At 32.9% G+C, this 24,595-nt stretch overlaps 1 protein-coding gene and 1 non-coding gene across 2 annotated transcripts in view; both read left to right on the top strand.

Annotated features, from left to right (window-relative positions):
* CADPS2 (calcium dependent secretion activator 2) overlaps positions 1-24,595 on the top strand; it is a 613,966-nt gene that overhangs the window by 376,688 nt on the left and 212,683 nt on the right.
* Positions 1,786-1,949, top strand: LOC126030246 (U1 spliceosomal RNA). The gene has a single exon (XR_007503091.1). It is a non-coding gene; the product is annotated as a U1 spliceosomal RNA (small nuclear RNA).

The following is a 24,595-nucleotide window of genomic DNA, read 5'->3' as shown; positions in this document are numbered from 1 at the left end:
GTCCCATATGGTCCCCCAAGTCAGAAGCGATTTCTGAGCGCATAGCCAGGAGTAACACCTGAGAGTCACCAGGTGTGGCCCAAAAACCAGGGAAAAAAGGTGATATGCATGGCACCCCTTCATTAACACTGGTGCAAATCACAGTGTTAAAAGGAGAGAAAAATAGAGATAATGAATGAGAAGTAAAAATGTCTGCTCAGAGAATTTGGGAGGGAAAACTGGGGACATTGGTGTTGGGAAACTTGCACTGGTGAAGGATGGCATACATTGTATGACAAACTCAGTCATGAACAATTTCATAACCACAATCCTTAAGTAATTATTTGATATTATATATACTATAGCTAATCACCTATTAAAATATTTGAAAATGTAATTGTCATAATTTTAAGATTTGATCAGTTTTTACTATAAAGTCATTTAAAAACAAACTTTATAAATGTTATCCCATAGTATTATCTGTAACATTTTATATTTCAGGTCACTCACTGTGATATTTTGCTTTGACAGAAGCAAAATATACTTGGAAAAGACTGGAATTATGAAAGAGTAGTTGAAAAGAACAGAAAAGTCACCTTAAAATGTCATTTTAAATATTTTTATTATTTATCTTTTCTTTTGGGGGGGGCACATCCGGCAGTTGCCAGGGTTTATTCCTGGCTCTGTGCTCAGAAATCACTCCTAGTAGGCTCGGGGGACCATATTGGATGCTGGGACTTAAACCCCTGTCTGTCCTGGGTCAGCTGCTTGCAAAGCAAATGTCCTACTGCTGTGCTATCGCTCCGGCACCTATTTCTGTTATTTAATAGTTAAAATAATGGGCTGGAGAGATAGCATGGAGGTAAGGCATTTGCCTTGTGTCCAGAAGGACAGTGGTTCTAATCCCAGCATTCCATATGGTCCCCTGTGCCTGCCAGGGGCGATCTCTGAGTGTAGAGCCAGGAGTGACCCCTGAGTGCTGCTGGGTGTGACCCAAAAAAACAAAAAACAAAACAAAACAAAAGAAATAGTTAAAATAAAAATGTCTTTTTTTGATTTTGTACTAATAAGCAGTTAACAATTATGTACACAAGTCTTAATTTTAGTTGTGGTATGATTAGAAGTCTAATGTTTTTAGTATTGACATTTTCTGCTGTCATTAAGCACTCTCCTTTTAATTTTCTAACTGTTAAGAGTCTATGGAAAATTAATGGGTTAAATATATTTTAATTAAAATTACTTATATAATTATCATTTCAAAAACTAAATTGATTATAATAGATTATGTAAAATGAAAAACTTAACTTACACTGAGTACAAATTTCATTAATGATTTATAATGTGAGTAAAATGAAAATTTCTAGGCAACAAGAATAAAGTATTTATATTGCTATAAAATAGTCAATGAATGGTTACTAGCTATGATTTTATTTGTAATGTTTCTTACAATAATTGTCAGGAATAGGTATAAAGAAACATGGGACCTTGATAATGTTCCTTGTCATTTTAATTGCTGAGAAAGCAAGACAATCTTAATTGCCATGAGATGTATTACTAAATAAAGTGTCATTCTACACTCATTCTGAAATAATTAGTTTGAATATTTGTGAGAGTTGTGATATAAATTTAGTTTCAAATTCAAGAGCATACCTCAACAGACTTTGTTGAAATGATGGGTTAACAATCATTATCATAAGAAAGGTTAAAAATTATAATATTTAAAATGCTTTTTAATTTGGTACAATTTATTTTTTATTGGATTATTGAACTTCAAAGAATAGAGTTCTTAGTATTTTAAAACTTTATATACTTACCTGGCAGGGGCTATTCCATGATCACGAAGGTAGTTTCCCCAGGGTGAGGCTCGCCCATCGCACTCCGGGTGTGCTGACCTCTGCAATTTCCCTAAATGTGGGAAACTCGACTGCATAATTTGTAGTAGTGGGGGACTGCATGCACGCTCTCCCCTGGAAAAAAAAAAAAACAACTTCATATAGTTTTTAAATTTCCACTACAATGAGTTGAATTCTAAAGTACATTCAGTATCTAGGGGATCAATATTTTTGCATTTTGTTCTAGCATTTAATTGTAAATTGGGAAAAAAAGTTATAAAGTTGTCAACATAGAGTTTTACTGGGGACAATGGTGGTGGGAAATGTGCACTTGTGAAGGTTGTTGTACATTGCATGAATGTAACACAATCATTAACAACTTTATCTGTGGAAAAAAACTATATTAGGAATGACATTGTAACTATGGTGTTTAAATAAAAAATAGAAACATTTATTTTAATATAAAATTTAAAGTTTTTTTTAATATTATTTAATATTAAGGCTAATAATATTTAATACAGCATGACAACCCATAAATAGAGTCAGCAATCAATAGTACTTTAATAGTTATTGATTAAATCTTAGAGCTTCCCACTTCCAATGAATGAACCTGAAAATAGATGTGCTTGAAAGGAATTTAAATAATTTACCACATGAAAAAAAAAAAAAAGAAAAGCTATCTAATGAGACTTGAAACACTTCAGGTTCATGAATATCTACAATGGAATATAATTTTAAATTTTGTTGACGTTTTTAAAGTAGCATGACTTCTAATGATTTTAATATTTATGCTTTGGGATTTCAAAATTACTACACCACCACCAAAAGTACCAAAAGGTTTCTTTACCTCTGCCCTTCGATATTTTTGTTAACCCATTTTGTTCTTTTTCCCCACGCTGCACTTGGTAAATCAGTTTTATTTCAGAGTTCACAGGTTTGGTTTTCCCTTTAATTGTTTCCGTATGTGGAAGTGATCATCTGACATTTGTTTATTCCCTGATGTATTTTGCTTAACTTGGCACTGTCTAATTTTATTTGAAATGTAGAAAATACAAGATTTCATCTTTTCTTTTTTTTAATTTATAAATTTTTTTAAATTTTTATTGTGATCATAATGGCTTACATATCTTTCACAGTAGTATTTTAGGTACATATTAACATTGAATCAGGGGAATACCCATCACCAAATTTGTCCTCCTTCCATCCCAGTTCTCTTTCTGCAACCCATATACTCCACCATCACCTCCCAGGCTGCTAGAATAGGTGGACCCCTCTTTGTCTAGCTTACTATTAGTGGTCATATATCTGTTTGGTCCTGGTACCATCTCTTGTTTCCCCCTCTATTTAAGAGGCAGAGCTAGATAAATTAAGTTATGTGGTTTTGTTTGAAGGAAAGAAAAGCAATAGAATGGGGTACAAAATAAGAAAAAATAAAAAATTAAAAAAAAAGTCAAATACTTTGAAAATGGGCAGAGACCTTCTAGAGGCTTTCAACCTCAGTCTGAGAGAGGACATGAAAAGGGTAATTGAAACACCACACAATACAGAAAGAAATACCAAATTAAATATCCAGTGAGCTCTACAGCAATAAAGACAAAACCACACAATAGTCTCGGTTCTGAAATCAAATCATGTCAGAGTGCAAAAAGAAAGAAAGAAAAGATAAAATAAAATGAAATGAAATAAAATAAAATTGGAGATATCAACTTCAATATCTACACCCAAATAAAGACGTCAAAAAATCGATCAATCAATAAATAAATGTGTGGAAAGATGATTATTTTTTGCCCCCCCCCCCCCGCATAGGCACATTAAGTATTGGGGATATTATAGAGGGAATTCCCTTGGCTTAGGAGTTACAGGGTTTCTCTATCCCTTGAAGTATACTGTCATCGGATTAACTGTAGACTCCTTGCATGATCATTTACTCTCCCCTCGGTGCTTTTGTGGTGTATGGAAGACTTCTGCTTCGTCTTGGATGGTACAATCAGACCTCTGTATCTAGAGATCTTGGTGACTGTGCAGCTCAAGGAATGGAGCTTATGCAACTCAAGGAATGGAGTCTTTCTTTGTGGTTCTAGGAGTTCTGTTTCTTCAGGTCTTCGTCATTATGTTGCTCCTAGGATGGAGCCTGGGATAAAGTCTTTTGTTATGTTTCCAGAAGACCCATTCAGTTGAGGTTGTCTCAATCAGACCTCTGGAGTTGGAGATCTTGTTTATTGAACAGATCGTAGACCAAAAGCTAGGCTAGAGCTTTCCGTTGCTGTTGTTGTTGGTGGTACTGGGATGCGTACTGTCGAGTCCTGGTTGTAATAACCAGTCATCTGTATAGCGATCTTGGCTTTTGCTCAGGTTAAAGGGTGACATGTTTTCTGATTTTGTCTTATCATTGGCTGATGAGGAAGGACAACTTGCTCTTAGATCAAGTTGTTCCCATTTTCTCGTTGTCAGGTTATAAATTTAGAACTGGCGCATGTTGGCATCAGAGCAGCCTTGTGAATGCCCTGAAGGGGATTTGGCTCCTGGAGAACTCTGTTGTGGAAAACTCTGTCATTTCTATGTCTGGGATCCAGGAGTCAAGGCTGGACGGTCAGTGTCTAGTTCCCTGGAGTCTAAGTTGGTTCCACATGACATACGTTCAGGGTGGGAGATGTCCCTGTGTTGTAAAGAAGTATGAGTTCTTATCCCTAGTACATAAGAGCTTGTTTTTACACGTAAAATTTCCCCTTTGTTTAATATGTCTTTGCAGGAAGAAGTGGTGCTACATTATATTGCTGGTAGATTTTTGGGGGTGGAGAGAGAGGAAAACAGACACACGCCAAAAACTAAAAATATACATGCTCACACATATCTAAAGAAACAAAAAAGTTTCTTTAAAAAAAAAAGATTAAATAACAGATGTAATTAAAGGAACAGAGTGGGTCCAGGAGAGATAGCATGGAGACAAGGCATCTGTCCTTCCTGCAGAAGGATGGTGGCTCAAATCCCGGCATTCCATATGGTCCCCCGTGACCACCAGAGGCGATCTCCGAGCATAGAGCCAGGAGCACCTTCTGAGCGCTGCCTGGAGTTACCCCAAAGAAGCAAAATAAAAAAAAAAAAGGACAAGAATAAAAAAGAAAAGAAGAAAAAGAAAGAAAGAAAAAAACAAAAAGGGAGGAAGTGAAACAGGAGATTATTTTACATTTGGGGAGAAACAGGGTACCAGAAGTAGTGTTATATAGGTCTATACTTATGATGAAAGTATGGGCTTCCCCATTATCTTTTGAAATTTCCTTGTGAGGTGTGTGGACCAGGCAGGGAGGTCTTGGGTAGAGTTCTTGCAGTGGGGGTCCTTTGGAGCTAGTTCCGGTATCAAGCAAAATTTCACATTTTGGATTCAAAAATACCTAAAATTAACAAAATTTTACTAATGTTATAGCATATATGGAAATTAAAAGAAAAATGTTTTTCCTGGGTTTATTGTGGACAATTAAAGTTACTCTTTATATTGGCAAACAATTAGAAATATATGCAGATATTTTAAATATTTATACTTTTCTTAGATGTAGTTATGTTCATTGCAAATGGATTTGCTTTATTTATTTGTTTCACTAGGACTTGAGGCACAGAATATTGAATAGTCATTTTCTTGGGACTGGAGCATAGCACAGCAGTAGGGCATTTGCCTTACACATGGACAACTCTGGATGGACCTGGGTTTATTTCCCAGCATCCCATGTGGTCCCCTGAGCCTGCCAGGAGTGATTTCTGAGTGCAGAGCCAGGAGTAACCACTGAGTACCATGGGGTATGGACCAAAAAACAAAAACCAAGGGAAAAAAATGAATATTGAACGTTTATTGTCTCATGATGCACTATTAACAACTATTTTTGTTTTAAGTTTTCATCTTTCATCCCTGATATTTTTCTTTTATTTAAACACCATGATTATATAGTAAATGATTGAGTTTCAGCTTTACAATGTACACCACCCGTGAATATTTTCTGCCAATAATGTCCAAATTTTCCACCACTGTTAACAATGCTGTTGTGGATGTGGGGAGAAAGGGAATTTGATTCATTGCTGGTGAGAATGCCGATTGGTCCAACCTTTTTGGAAAATAACATGGATATTCCTCAAAAACTAGAAATTGAGCTTCTATATGATCCAGCAATATCACTCCTAGGGATATATCTTAGGAACACAAAAACAAATTACAGAAAAGCACTCTGTTCATTTCAGTACTATTTGCAATAGCCAGAATCTGGAACAATCATAGCACCTAAGAACATATGAGTGACTAAAGAAACGATGATATATCTACACACTGGATTAGTATGCAGCTGTTAGGAAAATTTAAGTCATGAAATGTGCTTATACATCTATGTATCTAGAGAGTGGTATGCTAAGTGAAATGAATCAAAGAAGAATAGGCTTAGAATAATCTCATTCATTTGTGGAATATAAAGGGGGATAGATAGTATGGTAGTAATATGTAGAGATGTGGGCCTAGAGGGCCAGTTCATGTTTGAAAGCTTGCCACAAAGAGTGAAGCAGTTTAGTTAGGGTAGAGAAAGGGCCAATATGACAATGATAGTTGGAATGTATATATAATTCTGGACAGCACTGGGTGTTGACAGTATAAAAAATGTGTGAGAGAGAAAGACAGAGAGTGAATACAGTGGGCAGCAGTGTGGGTTACAAAATTGTTAACGGTAAAGTTTCTTGCATAAAACATCCAATGTCACACACTCTACACAAGTGCTCATTTCCCTACACCTTGTTTCCCAGTCCTCTACTCACACTTCCTGTGGCAAGTTTCTTAATGAATACCAGTTCTCAGTTTCTGTTGCCTTTGGATATTTGCTGTTCCCTTATTATATTCTTTGCAGCCTACACAGGAGATATCAATATGTGTATTATCTCCCACATCACTTCATTCATCATAATACTTTCCTGATCCATCCACATAACAACAAATTTTATAATTGTATCTTTTCTTATAGTCATGTAGTAGTCTATTGTGTATACTTGCCATTGTTTCTTTAGTCATCAGTTCATAAACACCTGGGTTGTTTCCTGATTGGCACTATTGTGAATAGTTTTGCAATTAACATAAAAATGCAAACATCTTCTAATAAACTATTTGGATTCTGGGGTTGATTTTAAGATGTAGAATTTCTGGGTCATATGGAAACTTAATTTCTAGCTTCTTGATAAGTTCTTATATTATTTTCCAAAAAGGCTGGACCAAGGGCCAGAGTGGTAGTGCAGATGTTAGTGGTTTTGCCTTGCATGTGGCCAACCTGAGATAGACACTGGACTTCATATGGTTGCCTGAACGTTTTCAGGTATGATTCCTGAGTGCAAAGCCAAAGAGTAACCTCTGAGCCAAAACAAACAAAACATTGGACCAGGTAATGTTCTGCAAAAGAACTACAGACATAAATGCAGCAAGAAAAACAATTAAAATATATATATTTTTTATTTAATATTTAATAAATATTTAATATTTATTTAATAAATATATATATTGAGGTTCCAAAAAGATAGTACAGTGGTATGGTATAGTGAGCTTTCCTTAAACACAGCCAATCATGATACAATCCTTAGCATGGTATATGGTTACATAATCTCCACCAGAAGTGATCCTTGAGAATGAGACCAGACATAAACCTTGAGAACAGCCAGGTTTGATCCAACAGCTGAAAAAAATAGAAAAAGAAAAAGAAAAGAAATGTGTTTAAAAAATTGACTAACCACATTCCCTCCCCCCCCCCAAAATAATCACATAGACATCTACCTCATATGCTATACAAAAGTTAATTTAAAATGGACTTAAATCCTCCATTGTTGAACCAGGTCCATTAAATAGATTGTGGAAATCATAGGTGGAATTCTCTGATATGGACTCTCAGAAATATCTTTAGTGGTTTAGCAGTGCTGGTAAAGAAAGCAGAAGCCCAAAGAAACAAATGGGACTACTAAACAACCTAACTAAAAAACTTAGTGCTTTATAAGAGACTGTAGTTAAAATCAGAAGAGAAAATAATATTTTCCTAATCTTTGTGTAATTGCTTTGTTAAAATAACATTGATACGATGCTTGGATTGGTTCTTGTAAAGGATACACATGTTACAATCTTGGCCTATTCCTAGTCCAAGGAATTTTTCTTGGTACAAACAGAAAATGGTTTTGATTGTTTAAATGTGAGATTATGAAACAAATGTTCTCATATTAAAGTATGCGAGAGTTGAGAAAAAAATCAACTTCATCCTTTTAAAAGAATCCAAATGTAATAAATAGAATTTAGATCATCAAATATTCAAACTTCTAAATCAGTGGCAAATTAGATAACACACGGGGCTGAAGATGTGAATATTATATAATGAGGATAATAAAGGAGTTGAATGTGATGTGCCCCGGGTAGCTAATTCCAGTATGAATGCTTTGCAATCATTTGTCAGATGAGATGCAAGTGTTTGACTAAATGAAAATCTTGGACATTCTCTCATACACCCAATTATTTGTAATTGAACACCTGATTTCTATCATGCAACAAATTAACATCTGCACTGGATCTGTCTTTTATGCATATGGATACACTGATTAGGATTTTGCAGATAGACAGATACTTGAAAACAAAAAGACAACATTGTGAAACACTTCCAGCCATAAATTTTGATTACATATTGAGAATCGTTTAATTATCTTACTCCATTTAATTAGCCCTTCTACTTAGGTCAATTGCTTTTTTTATTAACATGACATGTTAGCAATTTGTTAATTGGCATGAAATAACATGAGACTTTTCTGAGTATTTTGCATGAGGAATGTATGTGTCTGGGAGAGCTACAGAAAACGCAAAAAAAAAAGGTAATTGTGTGCTTTATCTCCTGATAGTGTTTTCTGGTTTTATTTCTAATCTTGAAATCTCTGTCCTCCTGTTCTGCCAAAGGAATTTTTGATGTGAGCAGAAACAAAATTTCAAAAGCATGCATCTACAGTTAAAATGGTCTTTTCTAAAATGCAGACAATGATGAAATGTGAAGAAGAAATTGATATATATTGATGGTAAGTGGAAGGAAGATTGGTAGAGAATGGTACAAGCACATAAGAAAATATTTACTACCAAAAAAAGACAATATAAAGTCTGCTCAAAGAAAAAGTCTGCTCAATGCCTCTTTACTATTTTTATGTTAGTCATAATTTTCTGTTATTAATAGTATCCCTTTTTGTGGGTCCATAATATATGGATTCTATATTACCATTGCAATGGAACATAGATAAAGCCAATACATTCATAAATGACTTTCAGTTTTGGAAAATACTAAAATTTCCTAGTATAAAATATATGCTAAAGATGCTGATTATACGTAGTACAGAAATTTCTCTCACATTTATTCTAAAGTTAATTAACATTGATAACAAAAATCCTCAAATCATTTCTATAACAAAAATATCCTCTAAATTTTTTTTGATATTTGGTGTTTTGGTTTCAATAGCTATTGTTTTATATGTTGAGGAGACAACTAGCTAGCATACTTTTAACTACCTTGCATTATATTTAATGACAAGTGCAAATCTCTTTCTTAATCATAAATGAATTATTATTACAATGCCATCATATATTTGAGAAATATGTTGATAAAAACTTAAAAGAGTATTTCCCTCTTCTTTTAAATCTATTTTATTCAGAGTAGTTCCCTTTTATTTCTTAAATTAAGAATGTTTTTTCTGTTTTTTTTAATATTTATTTTATTTTGAATAGGAACTGGAAATTTCATAGCACATAGATTTTAAGATTACAGCTGTGGGGATTTTTGGACCTAAAATAAGGAAACACTATATAAAAGAGTTATAGACCTTTATAGTGTGTGAATGTTTTTTTTTTTAGGGTAACCCACCTGTGTTGAGTTTATTCTAGTCAAAGCATCAATGTCTAAAATAAACTATCACTCCAGCAACTAAGAATTGTTCCATTTTTCTTTCTTGTTAATAATATTTTTATCCACTTGGGGGCACTATGGTCAAAAATAAGAAAAAAGAAAACTAAGGTAATTTATTATATTTATTTCAATTATGTATGTAGAGAAATATTAACCATATAAATGCTTTTAGGTAAAATACATTTATAAATAGTTATTCAAGAATTCTGTTCTTGTTTATTTTAGAATATGTACTGTTTAAAAAATAGTTTCTGGCATGAACTTGTTAGAAAAGCAGAATTGGAAACTGGGCCCAGAGGCCTGTATTTCCACAACTAGCATTGTGCCTGTTGCTTTGTTCTGGTGTTTTAAGGGACCACACTTGTGGTGTTTATGTTCTGATCCTGGCTATTACAGGGAGTATTTACAGTGCTAGGGATTGAATTGGGGTCAGTCACATGCAAGGCATGCTCCTGGCCCTCTGTAATTAGCTCTCAGCCTTCACAAACAGTATGATTTTTTCTGCTTTTTACCATTGAAGAGTATTCAATTAGAAATAGTATATTATTGCCTTTTGTATTTGCAACAGATGATAAAATGTTACATTATCAGGTAGACTTAAGGTGCTGTGAAAATGACTTTATAAGTCCCCCCTACTTTAATAACCAGTAAATGCATTAAATTAAACTGATTTTATTTGTCCCTGGCTATAAGCTATACCCATATAAATTAAGATAGTTAGTTGATTAATTATTTTCATCCTTTCCATCATTAAAAATTATTTTAATTAAGTGAAATTTTTTAAAATGTCATTTGTTTTATGTTATATAGGTACATCAACCCATTAATAAATTTTCTCAGATCTAACTCCTTGTGATTATATCAAAACTTCACCTAAATACAATCTACTGCTACTGACAGTATTTCTTTACATCTTTATAATACTTTTACATTTATATTTTTTTAAAAGAGCTAATATATTTGTTGGTGCATTTTGTTCTTGTGGTAAATTTTTGAGACCATTAAGAAAGAAATCTTTACCTGAATTTACAGGAAGGAAAAACAAACCCAGCTGAGACCATTTTTGGATTCTTATCTGGGAGTAATAGTATAAAAACTACCATTTTTACCTTTGTACTAAGGATTGGCTTTATAATACTAAGGACTTAATTTTCTCTGTTCTTGACATCCAGTAGAACTTACTGGCAGAAAATACTACTATTGTTAAGAAAATTTCAGACTTCAAATGTTTTGTTTTTGTTTTTGTTTGTTTTTGGTTTTTTGGTTTTGGGTCACATCCGGCAGCACTCAAGGGTTACTCCTGGCTCTATGCCCAGAAGTCGCCCCTGGTAGGTTAGGGGGACCATATGGGATGTCAGGATTAGAACCACCATCCTTCTGCATGAAAGGCAAACACCTTACCTCCATGGTATCTCTCTGGCCCCCATACTACAAATGTTTTGATGATACTATTAGGTTGAAACTTGGAATTTGGTTTTTTCCTTTTCTTGTGCTTTCTTCATTCCATGTTAACGTCCCTCGACTCCTCATTTTACTCTTCTAGTGGAGATAGTATTCTCTAGTTTCTCCTTGGGAGTTCAAATAGTATAGAATTGCTGAGAGAGGTTTAGAGGTTAACTCTGTCAGCCATCTGGAGGTAATCTGTGAACTTCACCCAGAATTTACTTGACTTAATACTACATGAGTCTCATACTCTTTTGCTCTTTTCTCTTTTTCAATTGAACAATCTTACCTTAGCACCTTCCACCAGGAGGTGGCCTCCTAAGTAAACACTTTTCTATTCACCACCACTTTAGTGAGTTTTCCATACTTAAGTGGCAGATTTTTAATATAAAGGCAGTGTATGGTTGTATAGCTGGAACCACTTCTCACAGTTGACAAGTCAAAGTAAATCTTGTAGCAAAGTCAAATAATATTAATGAATATTGCCCATTTATTTGCTTATTATTTTAGTTAGTATTGTTCTTTATAGTTTAAAATATCAGGAATTGATTATGAACTATATATTTAGCACACTTGGTAATAACTATATCTTATTCATAAAATGGTTTAAATGCATAAAGATAATATATGTAAAACAATTACTGAAATTCACTAAATTTCCAAAGTTAAAGCCTCCGATAAGAAAAACACTTACAGGGGCTGGAGAGATAGCACAGAGGTAAGTTGCTTGCCTTGCATGCAGAAGGTTGGTCCCGGCATCCCATATGGTCCCCTGAGCCTGCCAGGAGCGATTTCTGAGCATAGAGCCAGGAGTAACCCCTGAGCGCTTCCAGGTGAGACCCCCTCCCCAAAAAAGAAAAACACTTTTAATAAAGTTCTTTAGAACTAGTCATTCCAAAAATATCAGTATAGAATGTATTATACTTTCATATTATACTCCTTTTTAATTTGTTTTTAGAAAAAAAGTTAATTATCTTAAGTACTAGAAGAATAAGATTTAATCTAACTGGAAAATTCTTTTAATTTATAACTTTTCAGGGTAGAGTTGATATATAGATATATACATATATATACATAAGTACATATATTTAGAATTTCAGGAAGATTACTTAACCTGTGTACTAAGTTCAGACTATCTAATTTATAAATATAACTATGGAACTTTATTATCACTTTTTTATATTTTCAAATTTGCATGAACATATGGTAAGCTTATCTTCTGTTCTAAGTTACAAAGTAAATATAAATCAATTATTATTGAAGATGACTAAATATACTTCTTATAACCTCTGAAACTTGCTTTCCTCTTAATTTTCCTCAAGTTGTAAAGCAAAGGAAAAGGATAGAAAATCCACATGGTACATGAAAATTTATTTGAACTATAAGCATTAATTATTACACTAGAATTCACTGAATGTCAGCTACATTTGCTCCACAACTGACACAAACTTCAAAACATAGAAAACTCCGAGATTGAATCCTATACTTTTCCTATATCAAAATGACATACATTCTTAATTTAAAATAAACAAACCTCAAGTCTTCTTTTAGTTCTTTAACTTTAGGTGATACCATCACATGCAGGCTAAGATAAAGGATATTTAGAGATCATTGTCTTATATGTACTTATATGTACTGGTTGTGCTTTTATGTGGCTTTTTAGAATATTAATACTGTACATATAGTTGTTTAACAATAGAATCTCAGAAATACTTCAAAATAACTTCAGTGCCTTTCTGTAAAGTAATCTTAATATTCTAGAAAACACTTATGGAATTATTGCCTTTTATCTTTAGCCACATAACTGAAAGATAGTTTCTGCTTATAATTGTTTTAAATGAATTAATGCTATATTTATTTATTCTTTTAGTTAAATAGTAAAATGGATGCTTATTTCTGCCATTTTATCTTTCACATATATCACAGGTTAATATGCAATCCTACAATTTCATTAGAAGGGAATATTGAATTATTTTAACTATTTGTGTGACTTCAGGTAAAAAGTTGCATACATATATATGCAATATATACCTATTTTGGTATATACCTTGAATCACATGATGAAAATTTTGTTCCAAAGCTTTCTTTTTAGGAACTTATCTTAAGTACCTGTAGAAGTGATACTGTTTCTTTGACTAATATAATAATATATTTTTCCTGCAGATGGCAGAAGCATTCCCCCAAAATAGAATATACTACTTGTTATTAAATGAAGAGAACTTGGTGATAAATATGGCATTATTTTCATAGTATTAATTAATTTTAAAAAATTTTATTAAAATATTTGTTAGAAAAAGTTACACTGTTATGAAGTTCACCTTGGACAATTCATGCTTGTCAAAAACCTTTTAAATCAAATTATTTTTGAAAAACTTTATTAGTAGTTTATAAATAGTCAGCTATTATTAAGGTTAACACAAACAGAAAGGTCTGAGACTAGAAATTATGGCTCTATTGTATAAAGATTAAGAAGTTTTATTTTTCTATTAACATATTATTTTCTATTTTCTTTGTATATTGCCTTTATAGAACATTGTTAATAAGCTTCGCATAGACAAATAAGCTTATAGAAATAAAATATTTTCTTGCTTATTGTCCAGTACAGTCTAATAAAGTGAAATTTTTTCTTTTGTTAACTCTTGTCACAGATTCATTTATTCATGACTCAAACGAGACATCAGAAGGAGTACTCGAACATGGTCAAACATGGGCCCTGTTGGCAAATCCAACAACATCAAATATCAGGAAATTATTGTTAGGAAGGTAGAAATCTGTTGTCATGTTAAGGAAAGAAGCATAGTATTCTACTGATAAAAGTTTGTAAATATTCTTAATTAAATTACTGTAGTATAGTCAGGGTTAATCTTATGCCTTGTTTATTAGAGGGTTTAAGCCCTCTCATCAGAAAACAAAATGTGAAAAATGTATATTTTTAATAAAATAAAAAACACTAACTCCCACCAGCTCCTCATAACCTAAATATATAGTATGTATGTAAGGATATACATATCTTGATATGAATATATTAGAAACAAAGCCAGGGATGTGGCTTGGTATTAGAGTACTTGCCTTGCATATGAAAGGTCCTACTTTCAATTCCTGGCAACAAAACATAACCTAAAATTTTGAGCTGGGCATTATAGTCAAATTTCACCAGGTATAGCCCTCTCAAATCTGGAGCAGCTGTTTCTTCATTCAAAATGTTTATGGAATGTGTACACTTTATAGGCATAATTCAAGGATATAAGGATAGAGAAGAGAGTCAGAATGATGTGACCCATGTCCTTACATGCTGAAGTTTATGCTGGAATCAGACTACAGAATAAAATGCACATGTTATTATCCCCTAATGCATGTATAAAATACTGTGACCGTGGGGCTGGAGCGATGGTGCAGCGGTAGGGCGTTTGCCTTGCCCGTGGCTGGCCTAGGACAGACTGTGGTTCAATCCTCCGCATCCCATATGGTCTTCCAAGCCAGGAGCCATTTCTGAGCACATAGCCAGGAATAACCCCTGAGTGTCAGCGAGTGGCCTAAAAAAATTTTTTTTTAATTCTGTGACCATATTAGGAATATCTGTGTCTTCTCAGAGGATGTGAAATTCTAGAAATAAGCAAATTAAGTGCCAGTAATGGATGAAATTATAAATAGTAAGAAAGGCAGCACAGAACTGTTGAAGGAGTAGCCAGGCAAGTATTTGTTCAAAAGAGTACCTGATGTCAGAATAATCCGAGTAAAGAAGGAGCTCAGCGATGGCAGTGTTAGAGATGTGAGCAATCTGTGAGAAATGTCTGGAACAGACTAACATGTCCAGAATTCAAAGGCAGGTTGTCAGAGAAAGATTAGCAAGAATAAGAGCAAAGCTGGGTTCATAGGCAGAGGTGTTGGAAAGTTCATCAAAATAGCCTTTAAAATCTAAGAGAGCAAGGTAGGTGACTGAGTCACAGATGCCAGACTCCAGCATCAGAGTGGGAATGACAGAAAAGGGATCACACAGCTTTCAATCACAAGTCTTAAACCAGAATGCCATGCTCCTCTTTGACTACAAACAATATTGACTGAAAATCATAAAATTGAAATTCAAGTAAGTGGTAGAGTAAGGATTTTAGTAAATCTTTGAAACATACTGGTGTCAGGAAAAATTTCAAATCTTTATCAAGATTTTGCAGAGGCCTTTTTTCCCTCTAAATTTCATTGTTCTACAATAATATCTAATTAAGACAGGGATTTTTTAACACTCTTACAAGATTAAAGAAGAAATTAGCCCTCCTCACTTTAAAAAGAAGGGTTAATATCCAAGATCCATAAAGCATTTGCGCATCTTAACCAAAAAAAAAAATTAAAAAATAGAGAAGGTCATTTCTGTATAGGAGAAAGAATTCTTTGTTCTCTCTTAAACACTCTCGTCTAGTACCTCACATACATTTCTCTAAATTAATTGTTTATTGGTGTTGTGTTTTGGGTCCACACCTGATGATGATCAGGTCTTGCTCCTGGATCTGCACTCAGAGATCACTGTTAGTGGGCTGAGGGTACTATATGGAATACCATAAATAGAGTTGTCAGTGTGGAAGCACCTTACCCACTGTCCTATCTCTCCAGCCCAAAGTGAATTTCTGTAATTGCAACTAAAGGCAAAAGAGGGATATGAACTAAACAGACATTTCTCAAAGAAGTTATACAGATGGCTATTAAGTGGATGAAAAGGTGCTAATCATCACTTACCATTAGGGAGAAGCAAATTCAAACAGAAATGAGATATTATCACGCAGTGAAACTAGCACACATCTAAAATGAGTAGAAATGATAGGTGCTAGTAGGGAAATGTGTAAAAAGAAACTTTTGTCCACTGTTAGTGAGAATATAAACTGCTTCAGCTTCTGTGTAAAATGCTATAGATATTTTTCCAAAATTTAGCCTTTATATAACTTCATTTTTACTTCTTCCCAAGAGCCGAAAAACAATACTTCATAAAGACATTTGTACTCCTAAGTTTACTGCAGTACTCTATTTTTTGTCACCAAAACATAGAAATAACCTTAGTATCCAAAAATAAATGACTGGATAAAGAAACTCTAGAATATATCCAGTGAAAAGCTACTCAGTTTTAAGAAATTATGAAATCATACATCCGTGTGATGTGTTTGTAACTAGATGATATGCTGAGTAAAATTAGAAACAAAAGCAGAATTATTTTTCTCATATGTAGGATATAATAGGACATAAAGGAATCAGAAAATAAGAAGCAATGAGACCTGAAAACTAGCCTACTGAACTGAGTTTTCTCAGGTGGAGAATTGATGACCTACATTTTTTTTTTATCAGACAATGACTTTCTGATGGTAGTTAGTATTAGAACATTGCCTGAATGAAACTTGATTATAAAGAGTATTGTAAATACAGTGCCCAAATTAAAAATCAAAAGAAAATAGAACCCAGAGAGATAGCATAGAGGTAAGGTGTTTGTCTTTTCATGCAGAAGGTCATTGGTTCGAATCCCAGCATCCCATATGGTCCCCTGAGCCTGCCAGGAGCAATTTTTGAGCATAGAGCCAGGAGTAACACCTGAGCACTGCCAGGTGTTACCCCCCAAAAACAAACAAAAAAAATTCAAAAGAAAATAAAACCAAATAAACTATGTAAGGAGAGATATAGCAGGAATCAAATATGACATACAAATTATGTTTTCAAAACCTCTTACTCCCTAGAGTTAATTCTCAGAGGCCTATGAAGTGAGGCTAGAAGCTGAAGATGTTTTCATTATGATGAGTATATTATTAAATTCTGAAGAGAATGTAAAAACTCAGTTGAATAATTTTACTGCTTAATGACTCAGTAGTAACAATCCCAGCTAATCATTCAATGTGCTTGCTGGATAACATTACTCGTACAATATAGTCCTTTGAAAGATTCAATAATTTCAAAAACAATACACATACAGTCCCTACCAGTACCTTCACATCTGTTGGAGACTTCTAGTCCTAAAATACAAACATTTTCTTTGATTATTTCATAATTTCTCACATTAATTTGCCATCAAATAAATTTGCCAGGTTTATTTCTGTATGTATATGATTTTTGTATCCCGATATATTGAGATACAAAGTGAAAGGCAGTCTCAATTTATTTTATTTTTTAGAAAGTAATTCTTTGTTTTGCAGTTTTATGAGATTGGCATCTATGTGCCTGGTTCATTTAATCCCCTAAATATTAATTACTGCAGTATCTAAATATTAAGATATTGCAGTATTTCATGTGTAAGAAAAATTTTAACCAAAGTAAAAATTATTTGGGGGGAATCTGTAGTATTTACTGTATATAACCTTTTTTAGATATTTCATTAATTTGCTTTAGCTTGGAAATGATGTGCCCTAAAAGAGATATAACATTTAATAATCAGCAAAATATAGTTTGATTCCTACATGCAAAACTTTTCTAAATAACCTATTATTGAAAAATCTGTTGCACTTTCAGAGAAGTGAAAACTTAATAGAATTATCTGAATATCTAATAGAATTATCTTGACAAGTGGTGACAAGTGGCCTTCCTCTTGAATTAATTTTATCTAATACCCAGAAATTCAGATCTGCACTACTTATATCTTCTTTATATGGATGGAGTCTTAGACTTGACTCTATGCATGTTTTCTTGGTTATGGTAGGTTGTTGAGTTAATTGTTTAGCTTTATTTCTTTGGACCCACTTCTGAGGCATTATCTAATCAACATGGAGATCCACTCACCATCTTTAACTTTTAACAAAGCAATGAAACGTCTGAAAATAGAAATAACAAATAACACTACTCTATTTTGAAAAACGTTTCAGTGAATAAAAAACATAAATGGCAGAACAAAAAAAGAATAAATAAGAATGCACCAAATTATGAAGTTTTGTACATTATACATTATGTAATGTCTGAAATATATAGAAATTTTGTTCATTATATATCATACAATATCCTAAATCATAGAGAAATTGTATCACTCATATAAAGCAAGCAGCCTTGTCCAAAAACAGTTAAATGATGTTAATAGAAGGGTTGGAGCAGTAGCACAGCAGGTAAAATGCTTAGGTTGCCACAGCTGACCTCAGTTCAATTCGTGGCATTCCCGATGGTCTCCTGAGCACTCCAGGAATGATTCCTGAGTGCAGAGCCAGGAGTGACCCCTGAGCACTGCCAGTGTGTCCCCCAAATAAACAAACAAACAGAAATATTAATAAATACTTCTCCAAAAAGACAGATGAATGGCCTACAGATAGATGAAAAGATACTCAACCTTTTATTTTTTAGATAAATGCAAAACAAAATCAGCCCATATGTGTGAAAATGTTCTGTATCAAAAAGATTAGAAAAAGCTTTGTTTCTAAGGATATGAAGGAAAGGGAATTTTATTAGTAGTAGTAATTATTAGCACTATTAGTGGGACTATAAACTGGTAGGGATAGTGTGGAAGATGCTATAAAATCTTTTAAAAATAAAAATGGGGCCAGAAAGGTAACTTATTGGACAAGAGCACATGCTTTGTATGTGATCCCCAGCACCATGGTCCTATTATGCCCTAAATACCACTACATGTGACCCCCAAGCAAAAAAAAAATGTAACAAAAATACAAATGATTCTGTATCTCCTAGGTCAAGGGAATTCCCTCTATAATATCCCCAATAGTTACTGTGCCTATGCAGGGGGAAAAAAGAAAGAAAAAAAGCACAAAATAATCATTTTATCCACATATATATTTATTGATTGATTGATTTTTTGACTTCTTTATTTTGATGTATATATTGAAGTTGATGTCTCCAATTTTATTTTATTTTATTTTATATTATTTCATTTTATTTTAGCTTTTTCTTTTTGCACTCCGACATGGTTTGATTTCAGGACCAAGACTATTGTGTGATGCTTGTCTTTATTGCTGTAGTGCTCACTGGATATTTAATTTGATATTTCTTTCTGTATTGTTGTGGTGTTTCAATTACCTTTTTTATGTCCTCAAACTGAGGTTGAAAGCCTCTAGAAGGACTCCGCCCATTTTCAGTTTATTTGATTTTTTTTACCCCGTTCTATTGCTTTTCTTTCCTTCAAACAAAACCACATAACTCGAACTATCTAGCTCTGCCTCTCAAATAGAGGGGAAACAAGGGAGGATACCAGGACCAAACAGATATATGATCACTAATAGTAAGCTAGACAAAGAGGGGACCACATACTCTAGCAGCCCGGGGGGCGATTGTGGGGGATATGGGTTGCAGGAAGGGAACGTGGATGGGGGGGAGGACAAATTTGGTGATGGATATTCCCCTGATTCAATGTTAATATGTACATAAAATACTACTGTGAAAGTTATGTAAGCCAATATGATCAAAATAAAAATTAAAAAATAAATTCAAAAGATGGAGCCAGAAAGCTATCCCAAGAGCTGGAACAAGGACCTTGCATTTACAAAGCCTTATTATATCTCTTACAATTTATCACCCTAATCCACTCACCCAGCATTTCCTGGAATATAATAGGCCAGTAGCTTCTGGGCCTGGGCCTTTGGGACAGTGTGAGGTTCCAGGCATATTATTGTTGTGGGTGGACCCAGGAACTGCGAGGGAAGTCCCAAGAAAAATTCCAATGAAAATTTTATATACACAGTGTTACACTTATCTGAAGAATTTGAAAATACAAAAAGAAACTTTTGCCCCTTTGTTTAATGCATAACATTCACAAATAGAATATCCAAATATAGCACTATGCAATATATGGAATCAGTCTAGATATTTATCAATAGATTACTAGATGAAGAAATTATTTCTGTAATAAAATACTATTCTCTGCCATTGGAAAGGATAAAGATGCACCTTAGGAAACGTGGATGGGACTTGATATTATCATAGTAAGTGGATTAAGGAAGAAAAAATATATTTATCAGACAGTTTCATTTATGTGGAACTTGAAATCCTAAAACAGGAAACTTCCAAAAACCAAACCAAACTTTTAGATCTGTGAAATTCTGGAAATATGAGAAATGCAGAGAGGGTTATTTTTGGTGGTGGATGGACCCTGGGACTTTGTTGTAGAAGTGGACACAATTACATATATACAAAATTATAATGCTAAGTTTTTGCGAGTATGACATGTAAATGAATAAAATTAAGAAAAGTCTTAATATCATACTCTACAAAATCCTGTGTGATAGAGTTTATTTGAATAAAACTCAAACAGATGTATATCTCTTTAAAAATTTAGCTTTTTAGTATCATGAACTATTACATATTGGGATAACTTTTATGTTCATTGATTGAAATACTGATGAACAACATTATCAAAGACAAAATTATATATAAAAAACTTGGCTTTTAATAAAAAGGTTTCTTTGTATAGTTTTATTTAGGTTATTGTGACTTGTGTTCAGCAATTTTAAAATACTTTTCTTAGAACTGCTCACCTGCTACATTTTGGTTATAGGTTATAGTGGTTTTTATTTCAGAACATCTCCTTTAAGTGCCATCATTTATTCTTGATATCTGATTTGAGTATGGAACAAGATTTTATAGTAGAATCTTGGCAGTTTTTATTTGTTCACAGTCTGTGTGTACCTCCAAAACATTTTGGTTCTCTTTTATACTTCCAGTGGTCCTTAAACTATGGCCCGCGGGCCACATATTGTATTTGTATCTGTTTTGTTTCTTCATTGCAAAATAAGATATATGCAGTGTGTATAAGAATTTGTTCATAAGTTTTGTTTTTACTATAGTCAGACCCTCCAATGATCTGAGGGACAGTGAACTGGCCCCCCATTTAAAAAGTTTGAGGACCCCTGCAACACTGATTATGAGATAATTAAGATTTGATTCCATTTTCTCTGAGATTAACAGTAAAATATGGGACTCCTCTAAGAGAACATAATAATTTTGAATATTGGTTCTTGAAAATGTAATGTAAGAAATGGGGCAAGAACTCTGCATTTTACTTGCTTTTATTTTTTTATTTTTATTTTTTATTTTATATTTTATAAATATATATTTATTTTTTATTTGCTTTTAAAAGCATTCTATGTAGATAGCTCACAAATTTTAAGTTCTTGCTCAACCAATGGAATTTTTAAAATTTTTCTTCAATCATTCATTCTCTCAAAAGGTTGTTTCATTTTCTTGGGGAGGGTGTTCTTTCCTTTCCTCTCTTCCTGTGTTCTTTCTCAGAAAAGTCCAAGTATATCCAAGTATAGTATGAAAGCTATTTGTGAAAAGTATTTGTTTCGGAATTTCTTAGTGTCCAAGTCACAATGTTGTCTTGAATCAGTATCTTTCTCCTCTTTAACTGAAAACAAGATTTTAAAAAAGATTTAATCTTATTGGGTTAAAGAAAAGAAGGAATGAAGTGAAAGGAAGGTTCCTTTTCATGCAAGCAGCAGAAAAAATGTGAGGGAGGACTGAAAGTGCCAGAGGGCATTTGGTCCCTATTGGTTTTCACATCAAATGCAGTGGTGCCCACAGATAGCCTGTATTGTTGTCAGTTAAATGGGATCATGAGTGTCTGAAAGGTGTTTGAGAATGAACCGAAAATCATTTTCACAAGTGGATGATTACTTCTGCCACATGTTAACTGAACTCTATCAGAATGGCCCAGATTTTTGAGCCTGCATTAATTGCTCTTTCAACCTTGACTGAGGTTTCTCTTTAAGAAAGCCCTTTCCAGGACTAAACTACTCTATATATTGATTTTTTTTTCTTTCTGTATTTTTCCTTGAAAAAAAAAAATGAAAGCTTTAGGAAGAAAAGGCTTTGTCACTCAACATGTAGATTTATTGTTCCATTTCTTTGAATAAGAAGCTAGATTTATAAGTGATCCACCAAAAGTAATAATATTTCTTCTCAGGCACTGAATAATTCCCACATTCTGTACACAATTATGTTTTTCAAATATTCATTAGTGATAATTTTTCATCATAGAGTAAAACCATGAACTCTCACAGCATGGATTCAGCGCAAATAAATTGTCATATTCTTCTTTCTAATAGAACTGTATGCCACCACTCTAATTGAAACTAAACTACAATATTTAGTAATATGTTTGGAGAAATTTTGTATGTGAAATAGTCTTTGAACAATCTTGGAAATAGAATGGTATTGAGTGCTTTTTAAGATACTTAAACAAGATTTTTATTTTGTATTGCCATTTCTACCTTAAATAGTTAAGGAAGATTAGTGCTGGTTTTATAGATATATAAACACATGTATATATATGTATATATATGTATATGTATATATATATTTATTACCCACATTCAGCAGTGCTCAGGACTACCTCCTGCCTCTATGCTCAAGTATCAGTCCTAGCCATATTTTGGGCACTAGAAGTGATACTGGGGAGTGAACCCATCTTGGCTGCTTTCGAAGTAAGTGCCCTGTTCATGTACTGTTTCTTTAACCTCTACCTAAATATTGACTCCTAGAATAACATAGGATATATTGTAACACAGAATACTGTCAAAGTCTCAAAGAGATATAATTTAAGTTTTTTGAAATTTTTAATTGAATTTTTTAAATTTTTAATAAAAACTTTTCAATTTTTTATGTAATCAGAAGATGAGTTCTTGAAATTTCATCAAATTATTTGATTGACATTAGCAAAGATGGTCATTATACTAATAAAAGTTAATTTTATTTATAGGTAAACTAATTATTGAATATGACACAATTTTGGGTATGAATTTATTTTAAATAACACTAAAAGGGTGATACACAAAAGCAAATATTTACTCTTACACATATTGGCTTGAACAAATGTTCAAATGTAAATATTTGGAAATTTGAGAAAATATGCATAATAATTTTACTGTTTTGTTTTACCTCAAGTTCATCTTTACCATGTTTCATCTTATTGGAAATAAACTGCTATATACCATTAACAAACAGCATATATAAAAATTTTTATTCCTGTTGGAACAAATCTTTATGATAGATTTCCTAAATATTACTTTTTATTTTATACAAAATCTTTAAGAACTGGTTTATTAATTCAACAGATAATGCTTTTTAAGATTCATGCTAGTAAGAAATTATATAATTTTATTTTAAATATTCAGACATTCTAGTGAATTTATAATTGTTGATATATAAGATGAAAATTGGTGTTTTCCATGTTGGTTAATATTATATATACTTGTAGGTTGTCCATAGTAAAAGTCTTATCTTCCTCTTTTCTTGACTATTTCCTAACATTGCATATTATATACCATTAATATATTTATATATAAAACCAAAAATCTTATACTCTAGTTTCTCAAATCTTTGATAGTTAAGAACAGAGCATGACTAAAAATAGTTATAAATACAAAAATGTTGCAGTTGAATGAAGTAGTGATATGTGTTTAGTTGGTTTTTATTTCCTACCAATGATTTTGTTTTGTTGCAAAGAATAGTGCTCTCCATCAAAAACAACATTGAAGAGGGATTAATACTTTTAAGATTACTGCTATGTTTGCACTGATTTATAAAGCCAAATGCTTCAAGGCTTTACTCGTAAGTGTTAAATCTAAGCTTTGTGTCAGCACTGCTAATTTCCTTGTTACTTAATCTCATGTAAGAAGAGAAGATTTTAAAGTTAAGCAGGCAATTTTTTGTTCAAAGGGAACAACTTCTTAGTACTTTAAGTTGAATGTATTAATGAAAGCAAACACTTTTAAATAGTATCCGAGCTGTTATTTTTAAATAATCTAAAAACCTCTTCTTATACAAGTATTATAATACAGTAGAAATAGTTGTCTTAGTAAAATTTAGAATTGAAAATAAGAACACTGTAAATATGGTATATAAACTAGAATAATTCTTTTATCTCACACTCAAATAGCAATTTTCAGATCAGATTTAACATTGATTAGGGAATGTTGTTCCTAGGGTTAGAGTAATGGCAAATGTATTATGACTATAAAAACTGCTGTTTCATTTCCACCCATTTCTTATAAAACAAGAGACATAACAAGGATTATATAAAATGTTTTGTTTAAATCCAAATGCTGTAGATTGATGGCAATAAAGTTGAAAGCCTACCCACACAATATAAAAAAAACATAAATCTGGCTTATTCTTGAAGATGAAAATTGTCACAGTATGCATTGAAGAGTGTTGCTCTCATGCTGTGTGGTAAATGTTTATTTTATTGGATAACATTATAAGTTGTCACTAAGACCCAGTTAAATGTGTATTTTCTTTGACTGGTAGTTGGCAGGTCTGATTTACATACCTTTAAGTAAAGTTTCATTTTTATTTCACTTAACCACACAATCTCAAAGAAGCTGTAACAACTCAGCAGGTTACAAAATATTCAGGGAGAAGATAGCTGCAGAGCAGACCCACCAGCTTAGTACACTAACTGAAGTACTGTCTCTCCAGGATGCCAAATAAACTTTTTGATGTTCATTATGC

This window comes from Suncus etruscus, chromosome 1 (assembly GCF_024139225.1).
Source record: "Suncus etruscus isolate mSunEtr1 chromosome 1, mSunEtr1.pri.cur, whole genome shotgun sequence".
NCBI lineage: Eukaryota > Metazoa > Chordata > Mammalia > Eulipotyphla > Soricidae > Suncus > Suncus etruscus.
This window is presented reverse-complemented; position numbering and strand designations above follow the sequence as displayed.